Source organism: Epinephelus fuscoguttatus, linkage group LG20 (assembly GCF_011397635.1).
Source record: "Epinephelus fuscoguttatus linkage group LG20, E.fuscoguttatus.final_Chr_v1".
Lineage (NCBI taxonomy): Eukaryota > Metazoa > Chordata > Actinopteri > Perciformes > Serranidae > Epinephelus > Epinephelus fuscoguttatus.
Genome location: NC_064771.1, coordinates 16,000,869 through 16,027,141, shown reverse-complemented (window position 1 = coordinate 16,027,141; position 26,273 = coordinate 16,000,869). Strand labels below are relative to the sequence as shown.

The 26,273-nt window shown below is 42.2% G+C and overlaps 1 protein-coding gene across 3 annotated transcripts in view; it reads left to right on the top strand.

Moving 5' to 3' along the window:
* Positions 1-3,343: 3,343 nt before the first annotated feature.
* The window catches only part of raraa (retinoic acid receptor, alpha a), a 174,759-nt gene continuing 151,829 nt past the window's right edge, over positions 3,344-26,273 (top strand). For all 3 annotated transcript variants that reach the window (XM_049562642.1, XM_049562645.1, XM_049562641.1), the window contains exon 1: positions 3,344-3,633. The gene's annotated coding sequence lies outside the window, so the exon portion shown is untranslated. The remainder of the gene's footprint in view (positions 3,634-26,273) is intronic.

The following is a 26,273-nucleotide window of genomic DNA, read 5'->3' as shown; positions in this document are numbered from 1 at the left end:
ACAAAAGTTTGTAAATTAGCATGAAAGGCTTAGTCACATTACGTACATAATGTAAAGCAACGTAGGTTAAGTTTAGGCAAGTAAAGTTCCGTAGGTTGGGTTTAGGCAAGTAAAGTTACGTAGATTGGGTTTAGGCAAGTAAAGTTCCGTAGGTTACGTTTAGGTAAATAAAGTTACATAGGTTATGCTTAGGTATGTTAAGTTAAGTAGGCTATGTTTAGATAAGTAAAGTTACGTAGGTTATGTTTAGGCAAGTAAAGTTACATAGGTTATGTTTAGGTCTGCAAAGTTACGTAAATTATGTATAGGTAAGTAAAGTTACGAAGGTTATGCTTAGGTATGTTAAGTTAAGTAGGCTATGTTTAGATAAGTAAAGTTACGTAGGTTACGTTTAGGCAAGTAAAGTTACATAGGTTATGTTTAGGTCTGCAAAGTTACGTAAATTATGTTTAGGTAAATAAAGTTATGAAGGTTATGTTGAGGCAAGTTAAGTTACGTAGGTTATGTTTAGGTAAGTAAAGTTATATACTACTTCTTCCTTGCTCCGCAGCACATTGGTCACATGATCACAGCCTCCCTGATACACAAATTACTGGCTCATGATGGTGTGGGAATTCTGGTGCATCACCTTTTGTTGGTATATGTACAAAAAGTACATGAGAACAGCCTACCATATGTGTACGTGCACACATAAGACTGACACCCTTATGACTAGATTTATCTAAAACAATAGCTTACATATCACAGAAACAATTTGATTTGTGACCTTTCTTGGTTTGTTTTATGATTGTAAGACAGCTAGCCAAGCTCAGAGCTAGTTTTCACATGCAGGCACAATCAAAAACATGCACATAGATATAACACCCATCACAAAAAAAAGAGAAATAACATAAAGGCACACACAATAGTAGGTCACATATTTCACATCTACTAAATGTCAATTATAGAGACATTTAAAAATCAGCTAAGTATTTAGTATAGAAGTAAAACGCAGAGTCAGCGAGTACAGAGCAAGATTGCTTATAAAAAACAAATGTATAATTTGGCTTTAAATATAAAAAGAGTTGCAGCTTTTTATGTGATCTGGCAGAGGGTTCCTCTGAGTGCTGGATTTAACAGAAGGAGCTGACTGCCCAAATGCAGTGTGACAAAAGGGTACAGTACAATCTGTGATGGAAGATATTTTAGAGCCTTTAATGGTGTTCTCAGCAGGACAGGGAGGCACAGTCACGCAATAGAGGAAAGGCCAGATTGTTTAAAATTTTATACAAATGATACATATTTGAATAAAATCACAAAGTTCTCCAGTTTCTCTGGTGTCCCACAGCTGTGATAGAGAGTTTACATTTTATAGGATGATATTTTATTTTAAGGCTTTATAAAACAGGGGTAATACTATAAGGAAATCTACATCATACATGATTGATACAAGATGTAGTTTGTGGGTGAAGCCGTTTTTGCAACACACCAGTGGTATAGGTTGTTAGGACGGGTCCCACTATACGCTATTATATGCATCCTAGTGCCAGACTTTGCATCTCAACTAGCAATCATATATCGTGTTGTCTCATCACGTGATCATAAAGAGACTTGACATTGGACATCATCAACATACATGTTATCATCATCATTGCAAATCTGTATATGGCAAAAATACTAAATAAAAGAAGAAATTATTCATTGAATTTGATAATTGTTAAAATTTTTATTTATAGTTTATGTTTCTATGGAATAAACATATAATTTTGTTGTAGACTGCTATTGACTATTTCACAAAAAAAAGAAGAAAAAAGAAAATTTATAGCAGCATCTTTGAAAACATGCATATTTCTGAGGTGGCTATCTGAATATTTCAATCACTTGCAAGGGCTCATTCTCTGTCCGTCCACATAGCATTTTTTCTCCATGTCGGTGTCTTTTTTCAATTGTTCTCAATGAGGAGCAAGAACAAGCGATTGCATGCAGCCACCACGCCCATTGTATTTTTATTTAAAGCACACTGATTTTTTTGTGTGGCCACTTCAAGCGCTTTGAGTTAAAAAATATCTGAGCTTTTCAGAAAGGTGCTGGTGATGTCACTGCAGCTTCTTTAGCTAGACTACTGTCTACCATCACAATAAAAACAGAAAATCCCATTTTGTTGTGCTTTTTTTTATAGTTTGCTTTGTAAGCTTCTTTTTGACTGTGTAGTCCACCCTCTGTTGTGTTCACATCAAACACTCGCACAAGTTTGAACGCTAGAATATGTAGTGTTGACTGTCATACGCGCAAATAACTTGCATCATATGTGTGTGAAATCGCTGAATTGATGAATGAACTTCCACCAGCGCGTCCTCAGTGTCATATGTCCCCAGAGGATCTCAATGCTGATTCTCTATCGTGGTTAGAGTTACGATTTTTCAACTCTTACAAATAAGCGTATGATGCGAAATTGAGCTACTTGCTTAATTCGGGCCACTCGTGCAAATTGTTTTATTCACACAACACAACATTAATGTAGCATTATTTTAGCTTCCTAGCTAATGTTAGGGTCAAAATAGTGTTGTCACAGTAACATACCCATGTGGAGCAAGTCATTGAAAATAGTGTTCTTTTTTTATGAAGCACTCTCCAGCACCCTGCCACTGCTTTTCTGCTAAAGAAAAAAGCTATGTGGATGCAGACCCTTGCACATTATTGGAGGGTTAGCTCTCTCCATGCCATGCCATACACACCCCCCACCCCATGGGCGCCAGTCCAACTGCATATCTGACTATATTTACGCCCCTGCAACAGTCTGAAATGTGTAACTCTTACATACTATATAGTTTAGATCTAGATATTAATCTCAGTGGTTCTATAAGGAATGCATTAAATTCTGGATGCAACGTCTTTATTGTCCTTGCAAAAGTAAAACAATTTTCCATCTGTTTTGCCAAAATTCCACATGTTTTTCGGCTCGTGCAAAATGAGCATTTTAGTATCTTTGGCTTTATACGCTCTCTGTTGCAAGCGTGTGTTTGGTTGCATTGCTTTTTAAAATATTATAAAAGTTACATAATCGCACATTCACTAGAGACACTATTAACTTTAACCTCACATTAAAGGTTAAATAGTTCTTTTGCAACACAAGAAACTGAGTCTTTGGCTGCCAGAGAGTAGAAAGGGGAGTTTTGTGCATTTTAGTGAAGCATAAAGAAGCTATTAGAAAAAAATGAGAGGATGAAACGCGTAAAAACGCAACTAAACGAATACTGTACTTGTTGTTGCCTGACATCATGTCAGCAGAGCACTGGGCACATCTGGAGGGAGCAGGACATCCACTTTTTTAAGACTGGCCCCCAGAAAAGGAAAGGGGCGGGGTCAGAGCTGGTGTTGGATTTCACAGCCAGAGAACGTGACTGCGATGGTTGCCTTCGCGAAAGCCGTGCCAAACTTGCCTGCTCTGTGAAAGCGGCTCTCCGTCTCTTAACGCACCTTACGGTTCGCCGGTGGGGCTTAACGTCACTTGGAACCGGCGAGAGCCACCGTTTGCAGATTGGAGAGTCGGCGGAAAACTTTGAAAAAGAGTACCACCACGGAGAAATACAGCTGCGCGGCTGAACTTCCACCAGCAGCCCGAGGGGACCGGGAGGAGGAGTCAACAGGTCCCAGGTATTACCATCCACTTGCCATTGACAGCTTGTCAACATTTGACAGCATGCGTCCAGGTCTCAGCTTCTACAGGAGGTGAACCGGGCACCGTGTTACACAGTTTGCCTTTTCACCTGGAGGGTTTTGAATGCGTCATGCATGGCCACGGTGATAATGTGCACGAGAGTGACAGGTTTTCTTCTAGACCGCGTTCATTGTTAGAAACGGACTGAACAACCGGAGTCCGAAACTCGTGTCAAGTTAGTAGCCTGTTTCGCGGCCATTAAAATAAAATACAAGAAAGCTAATTGTGTGTGTGTCCGGGCGACATTATATTCACTGGATACGACGTCTGTTAGGGCGGCTAGCATGCAAAGCTAACGCTCCTCTGCTCCTATATGTAGCCTGTAAAGACGTCGGGCACATTTCAGCGCTGACACTTTCCTCGAGTCAATTAACAGAGCCGACTTGCCCTCTATTCAGCTTTGCATTGTTAAAAAAAAAAAGTGCCCAAATATTGAGTTAAAACATGCAGTGCTGTGTGTCTGAGCGTCTGTACCCACTTGTTTGTTTTTGCAGCGTCAGGACAACGGAATGTGGAGAAAAATGTATTTTTAGACACCCTGCTTTCCCCAAATATGATCAGTATTGGCTCGTTGTGGGCTACCTTTGGCTTGAGGTGAACTTTGCTCGAGTGCACGGTGTACTTTACTGTTAATACCGATCATATCAGGAGCCCACTTCCTCCCCTCGGTGTGCTGTAAATGGATGAACAGGCATAGCTCACAGAGGGGCAACCACAGCCTGCATTCTTCTGATGTGCTTTAATATTGAGCTGCAAACTTGATGACCCAAAACACACATGCATTCTTCTGAAAGCCTCAAAGTTACCCACAGCAAACTGACAGATATGCCCCTAATTTGCTAACACCCCTGATTAACCCCTGTCAGGATAATGTGGCAACTTGAGATGTCTGGATCTCTGCAAATTAAATGTCAGGACTGTGTTATAATATCTGAGTTACATACCCTGCAGCATCAGAAAGTCATCAGCGTTATCTTGTAAAATGTTGTCTTGTGAAACCACAGATTGCACATTACCCTCCATTTACGGCTCTAACAAGTACTTTCTAGATGTTTCCCTTTTTATTTGAGTAATCTGTGAAGTCTGTGAGCTTTATGCATTTGGCACGGGTGTGATTTGTTGAATGATATTTTATGACACAGATTTATGATGCCTCGCCGATCATCTATAACACTGGCTGCAGACATGGCAGTGCAGACACATTTTTTACTGGGGTGGGGCTGGTAGGAGAAGAAGATGCCCTTTCCTGTGACAACCTGTGACATTCAGAGCAAGATGCATTAGAGGTCGAGTCACTCAGTGGGAAATTTGGTGCGTTTGAGGGTTTTCCCACCCTGTCACCTCCTCTGTTGGTGTGATTCACAGTTAAATGTTGTGCCACTGCCTTAATTGTGAAGGCTCGGGCTAAATGCAAGATTGAATACCTGCCCTGGAAACTGTCAGGTATTATAATAACTTTGATAATAACCTGTAAGTGCTTGATAGAGCTGTTTTAAGATGCTGCTTAGCTGTCTTGTAATGCCTAATCCCATGTCATATAGGCCCTGTTTCAAAGAGGTTATCTAAAATGTATGATGTTGACATTCAAAGTAAATCTCAAATAACATAGTAGGGAAATTTTGGAGAGATTATATCCTCAAATCTTTGTTGATAGCAGCTCCAGTCATGTGTTTTTTCTTGTGCTGCCTCCTCCTATACAGCAGAAATCATTCTTTAAACAATATATTCAAAACTGAAGAGCCCAGAAATTAAGTGTGCGTCTTTAAAATGCTCAGCTGCTCAGTGTTGTGCATGTTTGTCAAAATGCAGTGGTGTTCTGTTGCGCAGCACGAGGCAGTGTTTTTTTTTTTTTTAATGCGATACTGTCAACCCTCTCTGACAAGCATCAACGGGAAGTTGGTTCTCTCCTCGCGTAAGCGATGCCAGTCAAACGCCTCGCACGCCTCGGCTTCACGTGGCACTAAATGTGTCATCATCGTGACGGCGGTGGCACACTCACTTTGCCCCCTCACATCCCCCACTCCCTCGCAATGTCCCTTTCCTTCCTCTGCAGATTGTAAAGTCAAGTGTGAATGACACTGGAAGGGAATTTTTTTTTTCCTTCTTTGTTCTGTAAAAACACAGTAGTAGTGCGTCAGTGGCTCCTAGCTCTGTCAGTTTTATTAGTCACGTTTGATGGGTTTAATTTTGCGTATCACCTGTGGAAGAAATGACTTTATTAGATGAGAAGCGATGAGTTATTAAAGATTGGTGAGATTGTTCATGTTTCGATACATATGTGTGCAGAATGTTTGGCGGTTCAGTCTGCCAGCTGATTCTGCTCAGCTGGTTTTTTTTTCGAGCGCATTTGTCTGTGCAATGGTATAAAACTAGCTTCGACTTTGCATGTTGAATTTATAAGTTTTGAGTGACCTATTTTTACATTGCATGTAAAGTCAGAGAGCGGGCAGAGTGTTTTTCCTTCTTCATACTATTATCAGACATTTCTAAGTGTTAACAAATCCTTTTGATCTCAGTCACAAGATAGCACCCTTCACAAAAAACACATAAGCCACCATTTGTAGATGGTGAAAATGCAGATTTAGCAGGCTTCGCCTATTAAAAGAGAAAAGGAAATATTTGAGAGATACTCTTGCTGACGTCTGGCATTGAACCTAGCGTTCTGTGAAAAAGCCCTCAGTGTGTCAGGTGGTTTGGTTTGCTTTGGTCTGTAGTGGTCGACACACAGCCTCGCCACAGCAGCCTGCTCCCCTGTTGTTGACGAGCCGGGCTGACTCATGAGGCCATGCAGCACAAACTCATCAGGCACTGACAGATGAGACATGCTCTCTACAATGGCAGGGCACCCTGGAGATGTCACCCAGTGCTTGCCTAACGGTAAACACCTCTACCCCGTCCCACCCACACACTGTCAGATTTTGACTGCTAGTAGCTCTCTTTCTGGAGTAGGAAGTACTTAAAGTGAAAAACCACACTGCAGAATTAGAGTTTCAGTCACTGCAAATAGGAAAAACCAGTGGGCTAGCTTTTTAGACTTTGTTTTGATGTGTACATGTGTTGGTTTACCAATTTATTATTGTTGCCAATAGTTCGTCAGCAGGCCTTGGCCTAATAAAACAAACAGTTACTTCTACAAATGGAGTGCAGTGGAACCAAGCAGTGTAGCTTTACGCTAATAAAACCAGCCTTGACCTAAATGAAACAGGCCCCGACTCTGTCAGAATAAGTAGAAATAAATTGGGATATTACAGTGGTTTGGCAGTGGTGCCCAATGACGTAGCCATTGCCTTAGGGACTGGGGCGAGTGTGGGAAAAGCAGGAGAGAAGAAGGGTGGGAGCCGATACCGGGAGAGTGTAGCCGGAGCCGAGTGGGATTTTTTTGGAGGGGGAGTTCTGGAGCCGCTGTGATGTCGGGATGTGGGAGCTCCACTCACATTGGCCGGCGGCAGTTAGACAGGCCCGCTTTTGCATACTGATTCCCTTTCAGCTGCTGTTCTCTGGCCTGCCTGGCCCTACCAGCCCCACAAGGGTTAACTGCCCCCCTTTTTTCACACCGCCTCCTTTTATTCCTCTTTTTATGGCTTTGATGGTATTAAATAATCTTTACGTGTCAGAGTGCACAGCTCCCAGTGTTCATGTCAGGAGAGCGAGAGAGCAATTAGGTCAGAGTGGTAGAATAACTCGGTTTCATCCCAGCCTTAAAGCGGCAGGGCACCTCACTTCAACTTGCTCTTTGTATTCACCTCAAACCTTCAGAGTGAGATTTTCAAAGAGGTCCAAGGCCAGTGGGGTTATCAAAGCACTCAGAGAGAGAACTTTGTATCTCTCCGTTGTATAGTCTCATGATAAAACATCCCAGAATGGATCACCGGTTGTGATATTTTAGGTTCCTCACTATGTTAATTTGCCTGAAGAATCAGGCCACGTTTGTCTCTTTTTCCTAATGAGGCTGAGCTAAAGACCCATATAACCTATTATCCTGGTTATTGATTTGGAATGTGTTTCAAGCTACTGCTTGTTTTGGTAGACCTTGAAATCATTGGCACATTTATATGCAGAGTTGTACTGCTTGTTCAAAGACAAACAGGTCTTTAACGTTGGGAATACACTGTACAATTTGAGCTTGTTTTAGAACTGTTGTTCAGTGACCCACAGGTGGTCATTTGAGTTATATGGTTTGATGTTATATGGTTGTAATTATCGTTATATTCATGTATGTTGAAAATGTATCTGAAAATTAGCCAAATAAAATCCAAAATATGAAAACTTTATTTACAAAATCCATAGACTGAATATGTATCTTTATGTACAGTCTGTGCACAGTACGTCATACAAGTGTCACATCTTGAGTTGATTATAGAGACCACCAAAGTCATCTACCTCAGTGTCAAGTAATCCCATAAAAATAATATAATAATCCATGAACAACTTAAATAAGATACTGTATAAATGTAGTAGTTCAATATTTTGGGAAATATCTATAATACATCTGTCTGTCTGAGAAGAGGATTTATGTTTACTTTTCACTGATTGAGACAATGAACAAAATGGTATCTTGTCTTGTGCGAGATATATGACATATACGGTAAGAAAATGGTGGCCGCCAGTGAAAATATTTTCAACACAGCGCGTTCACTGGACAGTTGAACATGATCTGTCATCATCGATGTGAGTCAACGTTGTCGAGATGACCGAATACAGTATCTGCTGTCACAGCAAACATTACAATGTAAGATAACATGAATGTCTGTGGTATTATCCTATGTATATGTGAATTCGTTTTTCAAGAATACGTATTTTCTTTATTGACAATTTTCAATAAAAAAATAGGAATTTGAGTGCTCTGGGTCTGCAGGCAGGAAGAAGTTTGTTTGCTAGCAGAGGTCTCGGATGTGTAAAGAGAACTGGACACTGTTAAAGGTGGGGCTCTGTTCATTCCTATGAAAGTTGCTCAGTGGTGCATGAAGCCAAAAACCTCGGCGTATACAATTACCCAGATGATCGGCGCTGCCTCCACATCATTGGGCCCATAGAGCAAGCCAAGCTGGCTACTTCTAGTTAAGTGCTGTACTAACTTGAATGGGGATAAAGTGATTGAATTGTGCAGCTCTTCTAGACTTTCCAAATGTTATCGGACCGACTTTATCAAATATTGATAGTGAAACGAGTCATTTTGCGGAGTTAATGATGAAAAATAGGTCCACTGATTTATAGATGCCTCTTTTGCCATGTAAATCAATGGGAAAAAGTATTTTTGGGCCACAGGGCATCAGGTGACGGTGTAATTACACTTTTTGGCCACTATGAAATTCGGCTTCAAAGCCCGGCACACTTCCTGGGGGCCTGGTGTAGGTACGGTTTATGATAATGTTAGGACAGACATCCCAACACTGGGTCAGTCCAAGGTTTGATAAACTCTCTCTCTCTGTGCCTGCTTCTCTTTGTATCTCTATGTCTGTTTACACACATACACACACACACGCACGCACAGAAGTAAACAAGTTAGCTAGCAGCACCAGCAAACCAGCTGGGTATTGGTTACACTGTACAATTGATTGAGAAAATAGGCACTGACCTTGGGGAATCAACGTGTGGTTTTGCTTCAACTGACTGAGAGCCTGACGACGTTTGACCAAAATTTCCAACATGCCAGAAATTCATTGGAATGTACGGCAGCCTGTGGGGAGCAGTTGATCGTGTTATGATTGGTCCTGGCTCCACCCGTACACGGCACTGCAAATGATTCAGTTCGACTCTAATATGACCTGTACAGCTCAAAAACCACGTCAGAAATGGGCTCAAATCGTACAGTGGTTGCTCAGACGCAAAAGACGCAACACAACAATAAATCGAAAGCCTCGTGTTTTCTGTTTTACATGATCTCACATGATCTGCATTGTAAAGTTTCCCAGAGCCTGTTGTCCCATGTTTGAGATTGCATTTCTACCATTTGGCACGGGAATGTTCTGGCCCACGTCACACTGTTTCATTGCCCTCGTCACAGGGTTTCATACTATTTTCCACACTCATTTTGTACCTTGGCTTTTTACAAAAGTGTCTCTGCCCAGTCGGACAGTCCCCCGGCGTGACGGCTGACATTTCCAGTGAAAGAGCCCTATTGTTGGTCCTTAATCCCCCTCCACCCTCCTCTCCATAAAACAATGGTATCAATTGCTTCCACTGAGTACATCCACAGCTCTGAGTGAGAGACAGGCTGGCCGGGCCTGTTAGCTAGCCTGCCAGCCGTCCTACCAGGCAGCCAGACCGACCTCTTCATTCCCAGTGATAGCTCTGTGCTCGAGCCCAGAGATTCCTCTTTAGGAATCTGCGCTAATATTATCTCTGTAGCATGAGAACCAGCCCTTGATCGTGGCTGCACTGCCACCTCGTAAATGCACAAATAATGGCTTGTGTATATATTTATTTTCCCGGAGAGACACTGAAGCAGACCGGTGGCTTCGACACACCCCCATCCCCCACCTTCTTAATGAATGGTCTCCATTCTATTTTCCTTCATTTTCCCCAGGACACTGCCATTAACTTTGACAGATGATATGTTCTTTCACTGAAACAGTGATCCTGAGCGCACTGTCACTGGAAATTGGATTCGCACACCCACCCCTTTTTGCTCCTTGCCTTTTCTCCATCTCTCCTTTTCTCTCCGTCCTCCTTTTTCCTGTTGCTCTCTCTCAGTCTGCACTGAGGGACATGCTGTTAATATTCCTTTTAGAGCTGCACTGTACAGCTGAGCTGCCAAGTTAACCCTCTGCTGCCATGAGTCAGACAGCTAGCCAGATAGCTGGTGTCACTTACACAGATGTCTGACCAGCCAATCTGTCCTTAAGCGCTCTTTTATAATACCAGTGCTGCTCTGTGCCAAGTGTGTGTCTGCAGTCAGTTATGACATTGTAGTGATTTTTGGGTGGTTTTCCAAAAATGGACAAAACCTTCCATTTTCATATTTACTTCGTTGACATCGGTATAATTTCAGTCTTACTCTTTTTTTTAGGTAATTTGAAAATTAGACTGTCAAATATGGTAAAAACATTGTTGAGGTGCCAGATATCCAAATAGACAAAAAGTTTAGACTCGTACCACTAGATGCCTTCAGATTATGGCTGCAACATGCACATGGAAACATATTTTCACAAATAAGTGCTGCATAGTATAAACGTGCGTGCAGGACTATGTATGTGCATGGGCTTATGCGAGACGGTCGCTGGCTGTAGACCATTGTTCAAGACCAACAAACAGCAAAACTAGTTGTTTTTTAGCGATACATCGGCGGCATTTATAGCCACGATCGTGCCCCCATAATGGGGGATTTTGGAGTGAGGCTTTGCTGGCATTTCAAGCTGTGATTGTGCTACCGTAAGCAGGTATTTTAAGCCATAATATGATCTTTTCTGAACCCTAACCAAGTGTCATTTGTGCCTAAACGTAACACGTCAACCACAGCATCATTAAAACGCAAGTAATGTAAAGTTTCACCATGTCCTTTACATAGTAACGTATAAATGTTACATTTCCATTTGCAGAAACGCAGGAACACTGCTGAGTCATACTTGCATTAATCCAAAGAACGTGCACTCCATCACCTCAGACACATTTTTCCTAGGGACTGCATGTGCCAAAATGTCTAATATTTCCTTTTGAATAGCGTTAGTTGGCCATCCTGTTGTCTGTTCGCTGACGCCGCTCACGTCCCCTGGGCAGATCATAACGTGACATCCGCTTGTCTGCCCAGGGGATGTGAGTAGCTCCATCTATAGCTGCCATAAAACTCCATCCTGATGGATATGCCCCCGCAGTCGAAGTCCCTCGCGTCCAAGATATTCTATGGAACTAAAAATCTGCTCCGAAACAACGATCATGGTCTTTTCCGGCCTGTTCAACCTGTCCACGCTATTGGTTAGCTCCTCCTACCACAGATTTCTCCCCAAGTTTAGCCTCACCCTCAGAACCCACCTTCCCATGCCAGCGGGCTGCAGTTATTATTTTCAGTATCGATGAATCTGCTAATTATTTTTCCAATGAGTCCACTTGTTTAGTTCATAAAATGCCATTAAACAGTGGAAATGTCCGTCCTAGTTTCCCAGAGTCCAAGGTAACATCTTCAAATGCCTTGTTTTGTTTCCGACCAGTTCGGTTTACTATGATAAAAAGCTGAAAATATTCACATGTGAGAAGCTGCAACCTGAATGGTTGGTATTTTACTAATAAACATGACTTGATATCAACACTATCAACACTTACTCATCAGCTGGACCAAATCGCATCTTCCTGATTAAGACGCTTGACAGCCCCTGTGTCATTCCCAGTCCACTACAGGGAACATTACATGTGAGACTCCTGTGCAGCGACCATGTCCAGATTCAAAGCACTACACAAACCAAAGCATCTTAACACTAATTTCAGTGGAACAAATCCCCTCTATTGTGCCTCCTGTGTGGGCGTATGTGGCAGTTGACAGTGTGTTACCCAGCTGCTTCAGCTGCAGCTGCTTGCGCATTAGCTTGACTCGCTAGGCCACATTTATCAGTGTGAAGTAAACACTACGGTGGAGAGATAATGGTCCTGAACAAAGATGATACCACTGTTGCTGCTGCTAGCTCAAACAGCTAGCCGGGTTGTAAGTGGCTCAGCTCATAGCATCGTTATCATGCCGCTCTGCTGCCTTGGCTTGTGCCCGCCGAGTCTGTGTAGCTAGTGCGCCTCTGCTACTTATTCTGTCTCCATGGGCTGTCATCACAGTGCAGAAGAGCCATCGCACAAGATATCTGTCATGCTGAGATGTTGCAGTACAGAGCCTGTTGGAGGACAGGATTTTTGTGTTTGCAGCTGGAGGAGTGGACATCAAGCCAAAATTACCCACACAAACAGTGCAGCAAAAGGCAATTACGGGCTAATTATATTAACCTTTGTGTGCGTTTATAAAGCAGTAATTAATCATCCATGTTTTGTTCCTATGAAAGCTAAATACATTGTTGTTTTGGTCGTATACACATACATAAAATGCATGTGCAGTACATGTATGTGTCAGGAAAGCATCTCAAAAATGCGCCCTGTGAGCTCAGTCTCAGCCTGCAGATGTTTGTCAGTGAGGAAGCATATCTTGTGTATGTAAATGATACCCATTCAGTCAGCGAGACTGTGAGACACCATCAATAACGGCGGATCCTTTGATTGGTTTTGTGCTTCATTTTGTGTCAACATAATTTCCATTTTTCTTGGCTTTTTGTGTCGCAGTAATAATTCTGTAATATGGCACACCAGGCAGCATATGGCTGCCATTTATGATCAACAGCCTCTGTAAAGAGGTGACTGGAATATGCAAATGTCTGCATGCTAATGGAATAGTAATGTAATGAAGTGCGTTGTATAGGGCCAATAATGAGTCTCTGGTTATTGAGTGTTGATGGCCTTTGTTGTTTCACAAGCTGCAGCTTTCTTGTATGTTGTTTGTGGCACACATGCGCGCCATCACCCAAAACACATGCACTCACACATGTGCACACACAAACACACACTCACACAGACACATGAACATTGCCTTCGTATTGATTCATGGCATTGGATGAAAAGCATATTGATAAATACCTGGAGTACTTGCCCATTGAAATTGTGGAACTAAATTGGGCAGAACTGAGACAGATGCGGCGCAGTAAATTAAACAAGCAATCTTCTCTGTTGGGTGACAGCACAATGGTGATTAGGGTTTCATGTGAGCTGCCCTACATTATTTATGGCTGTGCTGTGGGCTGCCTGCAGTTGAATAAACCCACAGTCCATTGACTGGGCACATTATGGGAGGCCGACTCGTAGTGAGAGGGGGAGTTAAAAATGGCTTTATTTCCTCTCGAGGAGGTCCATTTTCATCTAAATGAAGGTGGAAGCCCCAAGCGTGTTGTTTCCAGGCCCTGCGTGTGTGAAATGTGTTGACTGTGTTCCAGGAGGCTTCTCTGCGCCGCTCTGCTTCGTGTTCCAGGGTGATTTCTGCAGAACCTCTCATTTGTACACATCAGCCATTCCTAGTTTTCTTAGTCACTGCCTACTCGACTTGGTGCTCATTGCCAATTCACAATTTGGCTGTTTTTCTTTTGTCCACAGTTATTCTTAGGGATGTCTTTTCCTACATAATAAGTGATGTTGTACCTGACTCAGAATTATGTCAGTCGAATCAGATCTGGCTGTTCAATTACGAATATTTGTTGATTCGGTGCGACAGTGGCATTCATGTAACATGGTAAACAAGCTAACTGCACTAACGAGGGATCGGAAATGTGCAACAACATTTTATGTCAACACTAGATATTAAAGGAAAACCAGAGACTATGTTGTATTAAGTTGCTGTGAGCTGTAAATTCATCACTTCTAAGCAGAAGAGAGAAGTTAAAGTCTCAGAACCTTATGGTGGAAAGTTTCTCCTCCTCTGTGCCACTGCATTGTGTCTGCAGCTGTTTGCACCAAAGAGTAGCATGAAAGTCAAGAGCACTCCGCAGCAAAATCCCGGGACCAAAACATCCCCAGAAGTACACTGCACAGCACACTAACTAGCAAAACAAAAAAAGCTCGATCTGAAGCAATCTTAGTCGACTGAGGGGTCTCCGACTTATTATTCAAATCTCCGACTTTCAGAGGGCAGCCCCAATGATTTCTTTTGATAGTTTACATGATAGTTTGTGGCCTTGTTGTTGTGTTTTGTAGCCACAGAGGAAAAAGTGTGTATCTTATGTACCAGGTAGATTCGGACATAGGTGGAGACATTTACTCCTCATTCACAGTATGAATGAAGATACTGAAGTTCAAATTCAGCACATCAGAGGTGTTTTCTGCCTGCAAGCTGACACTGAAATAGAGGCAAAACAACTGGTTTTGCGTGCTAACGCTGTCTGTCTGTTTCGAAAACATTAATTGGAACTACTGGCTACTGTTTATTCGTTAACACTGCCTTGCAGTTGACAACGCTTTGCTGGCTGTTAAGGAACAGGTTCTATTGTTTAAAGGAGCGCATTGGATTTTGACAAACAAAGGATCAGAAAGAGATTGAGCTTTGTATAATCCATTAAAAAATGCCTTGATGGCCCCAATCCCCATCCTGCAGATCAGCCTGGAACACACCTACTTTAAGCTTGCTACAGCCACAAACTATGTTTTTTATTTCCACAAAAAAAACTAAAGACAAAATGGATGAGGTTACATGTGGCTATCATTTTGGAAGACCTCTCCATCAATACAAACCTATGTGTGTATTCCGGATTTTCTCTAATTTGAATTGTTGTTATTAGTTTGTGAATATTATGTAACACCAAACATAGTTTGTGTGGAAACCCTAGCTTTGAAAAAAAAACAAGAATTTGGTTGTTAAAACAAAAATAGATGCACACAATCAAGAGTATTGAGGAGCTGAAACTTGGGTCTTTTCACAACTCCTCAATACTCTCGATTATCTTATCTTAGGTTGTTCATGCAGCTTCCTTGTGACACATTTCTAGTAGATAACACAAGACCCCTGCAGCAAACACTGTTCTTCTACATCAACAGAGGGCTATTTCCCACAATCAAGGACTGCTCAAATATTGCATCATTTTTCAACTTCATAAACAGATATTGAAGACGGCTCAGGTTATTTTTCTGTGGAAGGCAGCATGTATAGAAATTAATTACTGTATAGCCTTAACAAGCATGTTGTATTTACACTAACACATCTGTCACACCCCGGCAATATATTTAGAAAGCGGAAGTAATCATTGGTATATGAGATCAATAAAGTGGCTGCAGAAAATGAGCTATTGTGCCGGGGGTCTCTTTAAGTAGAGGTGTAAGAAGAGTGAATCTATCAATGCAAATCTGTCCTGGCTGATATTGACCTTTTTTCACTGCAGATATATTGACACATCATAGCAGGAAAAGCACAGTTGTAATTATAACATTAAAGGGGCCAGTTCTAGAGTGGCTGCAGCTTACTGTGATGCTTGAATTGAACTGAGTCATCCTTAATGTTATAAGTAACACCTGCTTTTCTGCTTCAACTTTAACAATTTAAAATACTGGCTGTGAAGATTCTGTTCGGGCTTTGATGCCGATTTCGATCGCTCTCCTTCTGTCTCTTGCTCTCACACTGTCCCTCTAGCACTTCCAGTACAGAGGTGTGTGGTTTGGTTCGGCAGTGAACACAGACAGTGGTGGAAGTAGGAATGTGAAAAATGAGGAGAAAACTGTTTGCAGACCATTTGGACCTCTGCCCATTGTTACACCTTTGCACATGTGAAAAGGCTGCTCTCTTGCCTTTTGATTTAGGCCTCTTCATGAACATTACCGCAGTGCCTGAAGTGTGAAATTATTGGTTTTATTGTTAACCAGTTACATCACAGGTCATCTGTTTGTTAGGTGACAAATTGACAGCCGGTGCGTGTTGTTTTATCATCTGAGCACTGAGAACAATATCAAGCTGTTTTAGATGTAAATCTATTATAAAACTGTACCAAATCAGTACATCAATTAGTTGTCAATTAGATTAGTTGAATATTTTCTGGTGCCTCTACTTCTTTGGCTTGTGGACAAAACAAGACATTTGTGGATGTTATCTTGGGTGTTGGGAGACACTGATTGACATTTTTCACCATTTTCTGATATTTTATAGGCCAAACAGCTAACTTATTAATTGAGAAAACAATGGACAGAATAATAGATAATAATTATAGTCAGTAGTTGCAGCCCTAATCCATGAAAGTTGGTGCATTCACATTTGCTCACATCTGAATCTTAAATATAAAAAAATAATGAGTATCCTTTTGTGTGTTGCTATTATAGTCTTTGTATACCTCTCTGTATTTGGGCATGCTGCGATGCTGCAGATTTAAATTGTTGTCAGTTCAGCTTGAAGTTGTTTTTGTGGATATTTCCCTGGATTATGCTCAGCCCCTACTCTATTTTATTCCTCCTATCTTCTTCTTGGATTCCTGCCTTCAGTTGTTGCATCGGACAACATCCCTTATCAATTTTTTCAGTGCACACTAACCAGTGTGGGATGATGCTGCAGCAGCACCTCAGATTGTCAGATTGTAAATTTCAGAAAGTTACAAAAATAGGTTGATGCAGACACCTAACGTACAAGCGCCTGGTAATAACCTTTCACTGGATCTGGATTGTCCAAACGCTTGAGTGCTTTGGAGAAAGTGCTCCAGAGCTTTTGTTCTGTAACTGAAAGGAGTTAATCTTCGTGCGTTGGAGGTGTGGGATGTGAAAATGGGATACCATCTATAATTTGTGTTTTGTTTCTGCATGTCACTTCTTTTAGAGTCTTTGTAGATTTTCTACCCATGCACAAGTTATGAAATGGCTACAAGAAGGCTATGTTTGTTTAATATATGAAATTGGTTGTCATCTCCTCTTTGATGGATGTCTTGCGTGAGTATGGTCTATTTGTCCTTCCGCACAACAGCGTGTGTTCATTCTTGGTTGGCCTCTGGCCCACGATGCCCACTCGAACTCTGGTCCACTTGTCCAGAGCTCCCAAACAATGCAGGGCTGCCGTGCTTCTCCAGCAACTGTCGGGGCAGTCCCCCGGGGGTGGGCTGTTTTATGATATGTCCGTGCCAAATCCGGTCCCCGCAACTCAATTGCTTCTTTGTCGTTTTCTCCATGTGAATGTCAGTGTGACTGAGCTGTGGCTCCATGGATTCCCTGCGTTCAGATACCTTGCATGGCTTTCATCAGCGCTGCTTGCCTCCCCCTCAACCACAACCGCAGCCCCTTCATCCTCCAACCATTGTTTTCCTATCGAATGAAACTTATTTTTTAGCCTCTCTCATGAAGCATGAAATACAAGCTTTTATATTGGCATTGGCAGGTATTTAAACTTCTGATCCGATCCAGGCCGTGCTCATTAAATCGTCAAAATGATGTAACGTTTTACTGCCGCTGCCGTGTGCCAGCATGGCATGTTTTTCCACTTAGGGATTCCAATATTTGTCTTTGTCATAAACACAGGGCATCTGGTTGCCAGTAGTGGGCCCAGCCTTCATTTGGGCTTTGACACAGCAATGCGGCTGAATTCTTCAGAGAGAAGCTGCCTGGCTTCTCATTTAGCAGCTCTTATAGGTATGATAAATGTTACTAATCACCTATTGACCCCCAGAGGTCAAGCCTCTGCCCCGTTGCCCATCACCCTCCTCCTTCCTGCTGTCTTTCCTCTGCCTCTGTACCCTGTGGATAGCCTTTATCTTGCACAGGCAGTAGTTTTTTCGCTTCAACACTGCTTGTCCACTAGCAGATACCAGGCAACACAACTATGCGCTTTACTTGTTTGCAGTCAAGTGTGAGATTCTTTCCGCTTCCAGATTTATCTTTCCAAAAGTATCTGTTATTTGGCCTTGTGGCCTCTGAGATACATTTATGTTGTGAATGTGATTAGATACAGTGAGCCAGAACAGATATGCTTTACTCTCCGTGTTCTCGGCTTTAGTTTTGACCTTTGCACTTCTAATATCACAGCGGGTTTTTAGGACCTTACTGAAGAGATAAGTAAATAGAAGAAAGTGTGAGAATATCAGGAAAATAATCTCCTGGAAGAAATGAATTTGGTTGAAATATCAAGGACAGGGGGCTATAAATGTGAATGCACACACACACACACACACACACACACACACACTGAGTATCTATGCTGGATGAGGTTTCTGTTCGGCTGCTTTTTTTTCTCCACTGGCAGTGTAAAGAATCGCAGAGGAGCTTTTGTTCTTTTGAAAATCCACCTGATAATGTCGGTAGCTGGCTCCTTGCCTGAGCTAGTTGGATTTAAAAGACGAAAGAGAGCGAGAAAAAAAAAAACAACAACTCCCAGTCTCCAGTGCCCAGCCCAGTGTTACACACTTTACACACCCAAACACAGTGGCCCAGATTTTCTACAATCCCCCAGTGAAACAACTCCTGTGTTGGGAGCCTTTAGAAGTGTATGGCGAATGTCATTTACAATGGGGAACCCTCAGAGTTGAAGAGTGCAGCACAGGTAGGAATAACAATGCTGGCAACACAATAATGGCACCAGCGTGATGCCAAGTTTTCCGGGTTCACAAATAGGCCTTCGCTCCACCCCCCCCATTTCCCCGTTAAATGTTCCACATGAGACTGATTGAGCCATTTCGTATTGCTAAGCTGCGTGAAGAGTGCTACTTTTATAATGAGAGAATACTGCTAAATCAAGGCTTGACAAATCTACTTTCTCCATGTCCCCATATTGAGGGTTGGCGGATTAGGCTCTAATTTTAGTGCCACTTATCTCTTCAGCTGCTTTTAAGAATTAGTTCCAAATAACAAAAAAGTGTGAAAAATGTGAAGGCTTTTGGGGGGTTGGATGGGAGGGCGGTTGGAGTTTGGGTATTGTCGGGGAAGCCAGGCTGTGAAAAAGAGATTGTCTAGTGGCAGCAAGGGCCTTTGCATAAGAGTTCAAATTTACATACAAATCTCCAGAAGAAACAGTATTTGTGGCTAGGTCTGTCACGACACTTACATCATCGACTTATTGTACAATTTATGGATGCTACCTCGATCATTTTGCTGACCTCAGTATTGTCCATTGTGTTCACATTAATGTTTGCTTACATAACAATGTCACCAACATTTTAGCAAACATGATGCCAGAATAAACAGCATGGTTTTCACGACCATTTTAAGACTTGGGCACAGCAATTTTTTTTCTCTCCACCCTCGCCTACTTGTGCAAGTTTACAGAAAAAGTAAAACAACACTTCAAAGATGACACAGTGTACCTCACCGGTAGCCTGCAGCTGCACTTTTGGAGTGGAAGGTGCACAGTCCTGACTGCCATGAGCTTTCCAACTCCTAGCAACTTCTCAGAAAGTCTGTTGCTTGTAGTTTTACCCTCCAACAACTTCACTCTTCACTCCGTAAATCACAAGCAAACCACCTGGCTCCCATGCCATCCATCTTCGGGAGCCGACTACAGCACATAGGCTGGAGTGTGGCTTAGTTCGTCTGTTAGTCGCGAGAGGCATCACTTGGTTTTGTTTTTGCTGAGCACATCATGTATTAAGTCTCAAACTGAGTAATTCTGGGCTACTCCTAAAAAAATACCATCTTTTTATATGTACGTTCTTGCATATATGTTCAATTTTTCATATTCCAATTTCGATGTCTGGTTATTCTTAATATTTGAAAGGTCATTGCTCTCTGAATGGTATTTATTGTTATGCTAATATGTTATCATTATATTAGAGGCATAAAATGCTCTCAAAATGGCAATAATGTCCTTTAACGCAATTATTTCTGCGACAAAACATCATCCAAAAGCAGTAACTGTGACAGGCCTATTTATTCAGCTGGGCAGAGGACAGTTGTTTAACAGAAATCTTTGAGGAATTCTTTAATCACCATCGCTCCCACTGCACTCTGTCTCATGTGGCTTCACAAGATCACAAAGCCCAATGGAGTTTTCAAGCAATCCAGACCATGAAAAATGGAGCACAACTTTTTTTTCCCCACCTCTCTGTCTCTCCCTCTCTATCTGTCATTCAGTTTTCCAGAAACTGGAAGTTTACAGAAACTTAAATTAAGGGCGTTTGTGATTGAAGATGAATGTGTAATGAATGAACAGTCAGTCAGAAAGCCACTTTGTGTTTGTTTTAGCCGTCTAGTTTCTAGTTGACTTACTGCAAGTCAGCAGTAAGTTCATCCAGTCTAAACAAAATCACTTTTCTGGACTCACCCTAATGTCACTAACACCCTGATAGTTTGGACCTTTCCATCTCACATGTATTTGGCTACTGTGACACGTCATCAATACTAAACAACCATCAATATCCCACTGGAGGCAGTTGCATTTAAAACAATGGAGGACGCAGCGTTGGTGTGCATTCAGCACTTTTGAATAGCTGTCAGCTTATTGATTCTCCTTCAAGGTCGGCATCAATTCCTCTCTGCCTCGTCTTTTCTGTTTGTGACAGCGGAGGGCAAATGCTTGTTAAAAAAAACTTGCTGTTCAATTGAGTTAGGAGGGGGGAGACCCATTTAAAAAAAGAAAACCACCATGGCGGTTTCCACTCAGATTTGCTTCTCTTGGAGTGGAGCCCTTTTCGTTGCGGGCAGTGTTTGGGTGTGATTATGTAATCCATCAGGGTATTACCATAAAGCGGAGGAGGGGGCGGTGTGCTGAGGGGTTGGAAGGTAATAGTGGTGCTACTGATGATCATCGTCTAGCAACTGCCCAAGGGCAGGAATGTTTTGTGCGCCGATGTGTCCGACAGGTGGCTCGGAGACGCTAATTGATTAATGATCAGGGTGATATATGAGCCCCCGCGGCCAGCCTAAACATAAAGGCTCAGAGCACCGGTGTCACCCTAAATCATTTCCAACCAGGCCAGTAAACCCAAAACAGTTCCCTCATTAGCATATGAAAGACCAATTGGGAGGGGGACTGTGGCTTCCAAGCCCTTTGTAGGCCGCCTATTGTCAACATCCTGAGTCTGAATTAACAGGCTAGCATTTTATGCCCGATGAATAATGACAACAAAGATGGTTTTATAATAAGGGTCACTCAGCACTAATGAATGATTAACATCACCACAATCTGAGCCTTTGATAGCGTTTGGATTTTTCTGCCTGTGCGTGTCTTTGCTGAAATCAGTGCTCACCTAGATGCTTGTACACATAAAGCTGTCTCCTGCACTGAGATGTAAAGTTCTGTTATTCTACAGAGCATAAAATATTGTCATAAAACTCCAAGTTGAATGGATTTGTTTTCACCATGTGTTATAGTAACTATAACTCCTTGCACCTAGTGGTGAGATAATTTACATTCTTTCTTTACATGGGTGTTTTTGCTCTGTACATCACGGAGCTGACATATTTTCCATCCAAGCAGTGTCAGATTCTTCTTGAATGATTGAACATTAGTGGAATTCACCTGCCCCCAGATGATCATATTTTGCACTCGGTGTTCCATATAACACTGTCGCTGTCAGTGGATTTGTCTCTCTCAGTCTCTCCCTCACTTCCTCTCTCTCTCTGTGTCTCTTCCTCTCCAACTCTCCCTCTCACTCTCTCTGGTTATTTACCATTCCACAGGGGGCCTTGCGTGACCCTCTTCATTGTTTTGTTTGGATGACTCTGAAGGACAATGGCAGTCTGGAGCCTTGGCCGGCACTCAGCGTGTGTGAATCTGCATCTTTCCATTGGGAGTGCTGTCCTCCGATGTCAAGAGAGGTTATGTGATCTATGTGTGACTGAAGGGGGTTTCCACCGCTGAGAGTCAGAGCTTCGAGGAGAGGGGTTTATATTGTGTGAGTGTGTATGTGTGTGTGTGCTCACGCGGCCGGTGGAATTTTATAGAAGCAAGCGAGTTAAAACAACACATTGTGTCTGTTTTAATGTGAGCTCATGACTCTTGCCGCGGGGCTGCCATTCCCAAGTATGCTCGCACTTGGAGACTGCCGGTCGTACCAGCAATCAGTTTCCTTTACACATTTGTACTGAGCGGCGGTGTTGGGGTGCTGCTGTCACAACGAGTAAGTGAATGTCGCAAGGCCGATGAATGATTTTACTTGAGAGATGGACTGCCTCCCATCAAACCTTTTTAACCACCAGCACTTGAGCAACCCAAATCCCAGTCCCAGGTGCTGGTGCAAGGCCGTACATTGAGGATCAGGTGACCCCGCTGTATTACAGTTCCAGGCTCTCTGCTTGGTGATGCTGAGGGTCCCTGAACAGTCGAGGCCTTCTAGGTGTGGTAAATTGGGTTCCATTTTAAAAGCAGATGGACTTGTCTGGCAGGGCTCCAGCAGTGAGGGCCCCTTCCTCTCCCTCTGTGCGCACGTGTATATATGTGTGTGTGTGTGTGTGTGTGTGTGTGTGTGTGTGTGTTTGAGAGAGAAAGGTGAGTGTCTGCAATGAGTTGCTTTCAGCCATCAGCAAGGATAAAGACGTGATTACCCCAGGCTACTCCTGTCCGCTCTCATCAGTGTACAGGCTGCAGGCTTGCACAAGCATACCTCCACACACACACTTTGACACACACACACCATACGTGCACGTGCACGTGCACAAACTCTGTCCTCATTTTATCCTACCTGCTCCTTTTATCTAAATTAGGCTGTTCTTGCTGTAGTGGACCAGTAATGACACACCAATCAGATCCACAAACAGGAAGTAAGGGCGTGTAATAAGACAGGAAGTGAATGATGAGTCATTGAGGCTCTGGGCACAGGCCAGCTGATTGGCTGATTGCCAGGTTGGAGTGAGCAGCACTTACACATTAAAGTGTTGTCAGGCGCAGTAACAAGCAGCATTTCATTGCAGGATCATATAGTACAGTGTGTCCAACAGAATTAGATTCCGGTCCAGCGATACTGTATAATTCTCTGGTCTATCATTGGAGTGTATGAACTGAACTGCAGACTGAAGTCTTTGCTTACAGTGACAAACAGTGACGAGACGGGTGACTCACATGAATGATTCCAGTGCAGACGTGGCGTTATATATGTCTGGTGTATGAAATGACTGTATCATAGGCGCCGTCTCATTCTTTCTTACTCTCCTTGCAGTTCTTACACTGATACAACTGAAGTTACATCCAGTAGCTACTGTTACTAACAGCAGAACAGAGTGTTTTTGCAACTTCAGCGTGGATGATTGTGATGTTTATTACAACTTCAGTCATGTCTGCCATCTTGCATTCAACTCACAGCTCCAGTCTGCGTTGTCTTTTTCCATCAGAGGCACAGCAGCCTTCAGTGTTGATTCTCGTGACGTGTAACCAATCAGATAGTGCTGTGGGGGTGACACTGAGTGAGGCTGCAGAGTGGTGACCACAGACAGAGACAGGCATCAGAACTGAACAGAAGAGTGGTGTGTTCTTCAATTAATTTATTTGATCGACTATGGGATTGTAAATAGTAAAAAAATCAATATGTGGCACTCAATGTTGATATTGTGGCAGGCCGCCACAAATAAGTCAATGTATAGGAAACACTGTAATAGGCTGAATGCCACATACAGTTTTACTCTCAGTGGTCACATGCAAAGCAGTGCGCCAGGGCCATGCTTTGACTGAATGGAGATATGGTCTGATGCAAAGCCACAATTCACACCTGCTACTTTTATTATATGTATTTCGGAACCTATTAAAAGGCAAATCAATTGTAAACAAATGCTGGTGTATCGCATGATTTGCTTTTATTAGAACTGCAATAAAATAAATATTAAATATTTAAGCCTATTGAAGAAATATTGAGTCACTGTGTAGTTTTCTAAACTACAAACTCACGCTGATTCATTTTCGGCACACTGTAATTATGCCATTCATGCCGGTGCAAACAGGAGCCCAGCAACATGCAAAGTTCAGTTACTACTCGTGGAGGTCTTGTGACTTTATCAAAAAAATGTTAATTGAATTCTGTGGTGCTTTTTGCAGCTGTAGGTTGTAATGTTGTATTGGATTATAAAGTAGATTATGTTTTAAGGTGTATTTTTTGTAGATTTGTCCTCTATCCTGCTCGTAAAAGGGAATACAAAGTTTGTTTCAGGGCTAATACATGGCATTATATTTTAAGTGTTTATGGTGTCCACACCCTGTTGTGAATGGCTTTTGTGGTATTAGACAGTACAAATATTACATGATATGTTTGTAATGCATAGGTCTACAATTAAGATAATTTTAGGATCTGCATAGGCACCACTTGGCGGCGATGTCTTTGCATCTCTTGCATCTGGTCTTCTCCCTCCATCTTTGTCAGATAGGCTAAGTATGCACAAGTAGCAGGAAGGTGAGCCTATAGCCGATGCATGTGAGCAACATTTGCATGCACTGAAACTCTTCCTCATTAATGCTGAATGGAGGTTTGCACAGTAGCCAGTTGGAGTTCTGTGATGTGCAAATTAAAGCAGTCTTTGTAGTAAAGATTAATGCATTATATTTGTAAGACTGCTATATTTATCTCTGTTATAACGGTTCAACTGTCCTCAAGAGCTTGTGATAATAAAGTAGTGTGAAATTCATTTGCTGCTTGTAAAATGGTACCAAGGCCACTTTGGCCTAGAAGGAGGGGATTTTTATTTGTAGTGGTATGACGACCCTTTCCAAAGAGCAACCATTATCATGACAGTCAGGAAAGCTCTGTCCTGATATAACTTACTGCTGTCTTTGTTAACTGAAGTATAGAAACAATCTTCCCGACTGTGACAAGTGCTTTGTACAGTGAAATAAACCCAAACAGACCACAGTTTTAAAGGTCATTGGTTTCTCTTGAACATGCTTTTGGAAAACTCGGGCCTCATCCACAGCTCCATATTTTATGGGACCTGGAGGGATCCTGTAACCAGGATATGCTGAAAAGAGATGGTCTCTGTTTTCTCCTCAAAGAGAAAGACAGGACAAACTCACTGCTTTGGAGTGCTTCTGACACAAAGCAATTTTCTATTCAAATGTTATTGACCATGATTGTTCAGTTTGGCATTTCTGTTGAATCCAACAAAGTGCCTTTTTAACATTTGAAAACCACCATCCTGTAATTTCCGTCCAGTTGTTTTCAGTTTAAGTGGAAATAGACATGTTTTTTTTGCTCTAACTTATCACTGTGAAGTAAATGTTGATAGCACAGTGTAATGGCTATGGAATAATGAAACCATCAGCATTTAGATTGGTTCCATATAAGCCTCACTTTCACTTTGCAATCCTGTCAGCACCTGGGTAGGATCTCCCTGGAAAGTGAAGGCTCTATTTACAAGACAAAGGAAGTGCGCCAATCATTGCGAAACCAAATAGGAAGAGGAGAGTGCCTTTATTTCCCTTTAGTAGCTATCGGTAGCTATCCCTAGTTATCAAAAACATCACTTTAAGTTCTTCGCAGTAAAAGCCTTTGCACACCGTGCTGTATTTTTTTTGTGTATGTGGGTTTTTTTTGCGTCATCTGATAAAAATTGTCAAGCACAGAACCCTGCACACTGAGTTTGATATGTTTCATTGTCCTATTTGTTCTGAAAATTCGCAATACGGGACAGAATGGAAAGATCTCCAATGCGATCTCCCTTAAAATTATTGCATTCTGCTCTAAGCATCATCATTGCTGTTGTGCATTTCTGGATAGGCTTATGTCACAGTCTCTTTGTTGTGGAAGATTTCAAAAAGGACATTGCATCCATATATTTCCCCTTCTTCTTCTTGCTGGCAACCTGTCAACTATTGCCCTGTTCCTCCCTTTTGTTGCAGATGTATGTGTCCCACAGGTTACGTCACAGTTTATTCACTCTTCGTCTTGGTCAGACAACTCTTTAAGGGTATTGATGGATGTGAAAAATTGCCAAAAATCAAACCTGCTCTGAAAACTGCGTGTGTAAATATGATTGACACAAGGTTGTATTTATTTTTAAACATGCAGCAATCTTGGAAGAAAAATATGGATATGGTGTGCAAAGGCCTTTACTATCCCCAGTAGCAGAACTTGCGGACAGTGAAACAACAGGAGTAACTGTGGAAAACAAAATGCAGTGTGTTGTGTGGTGTTGGTCGTTGTTAGGTTCTGAGGAATACGGGAAGGGATGCGGTTGTCTTTGCAACACTAAC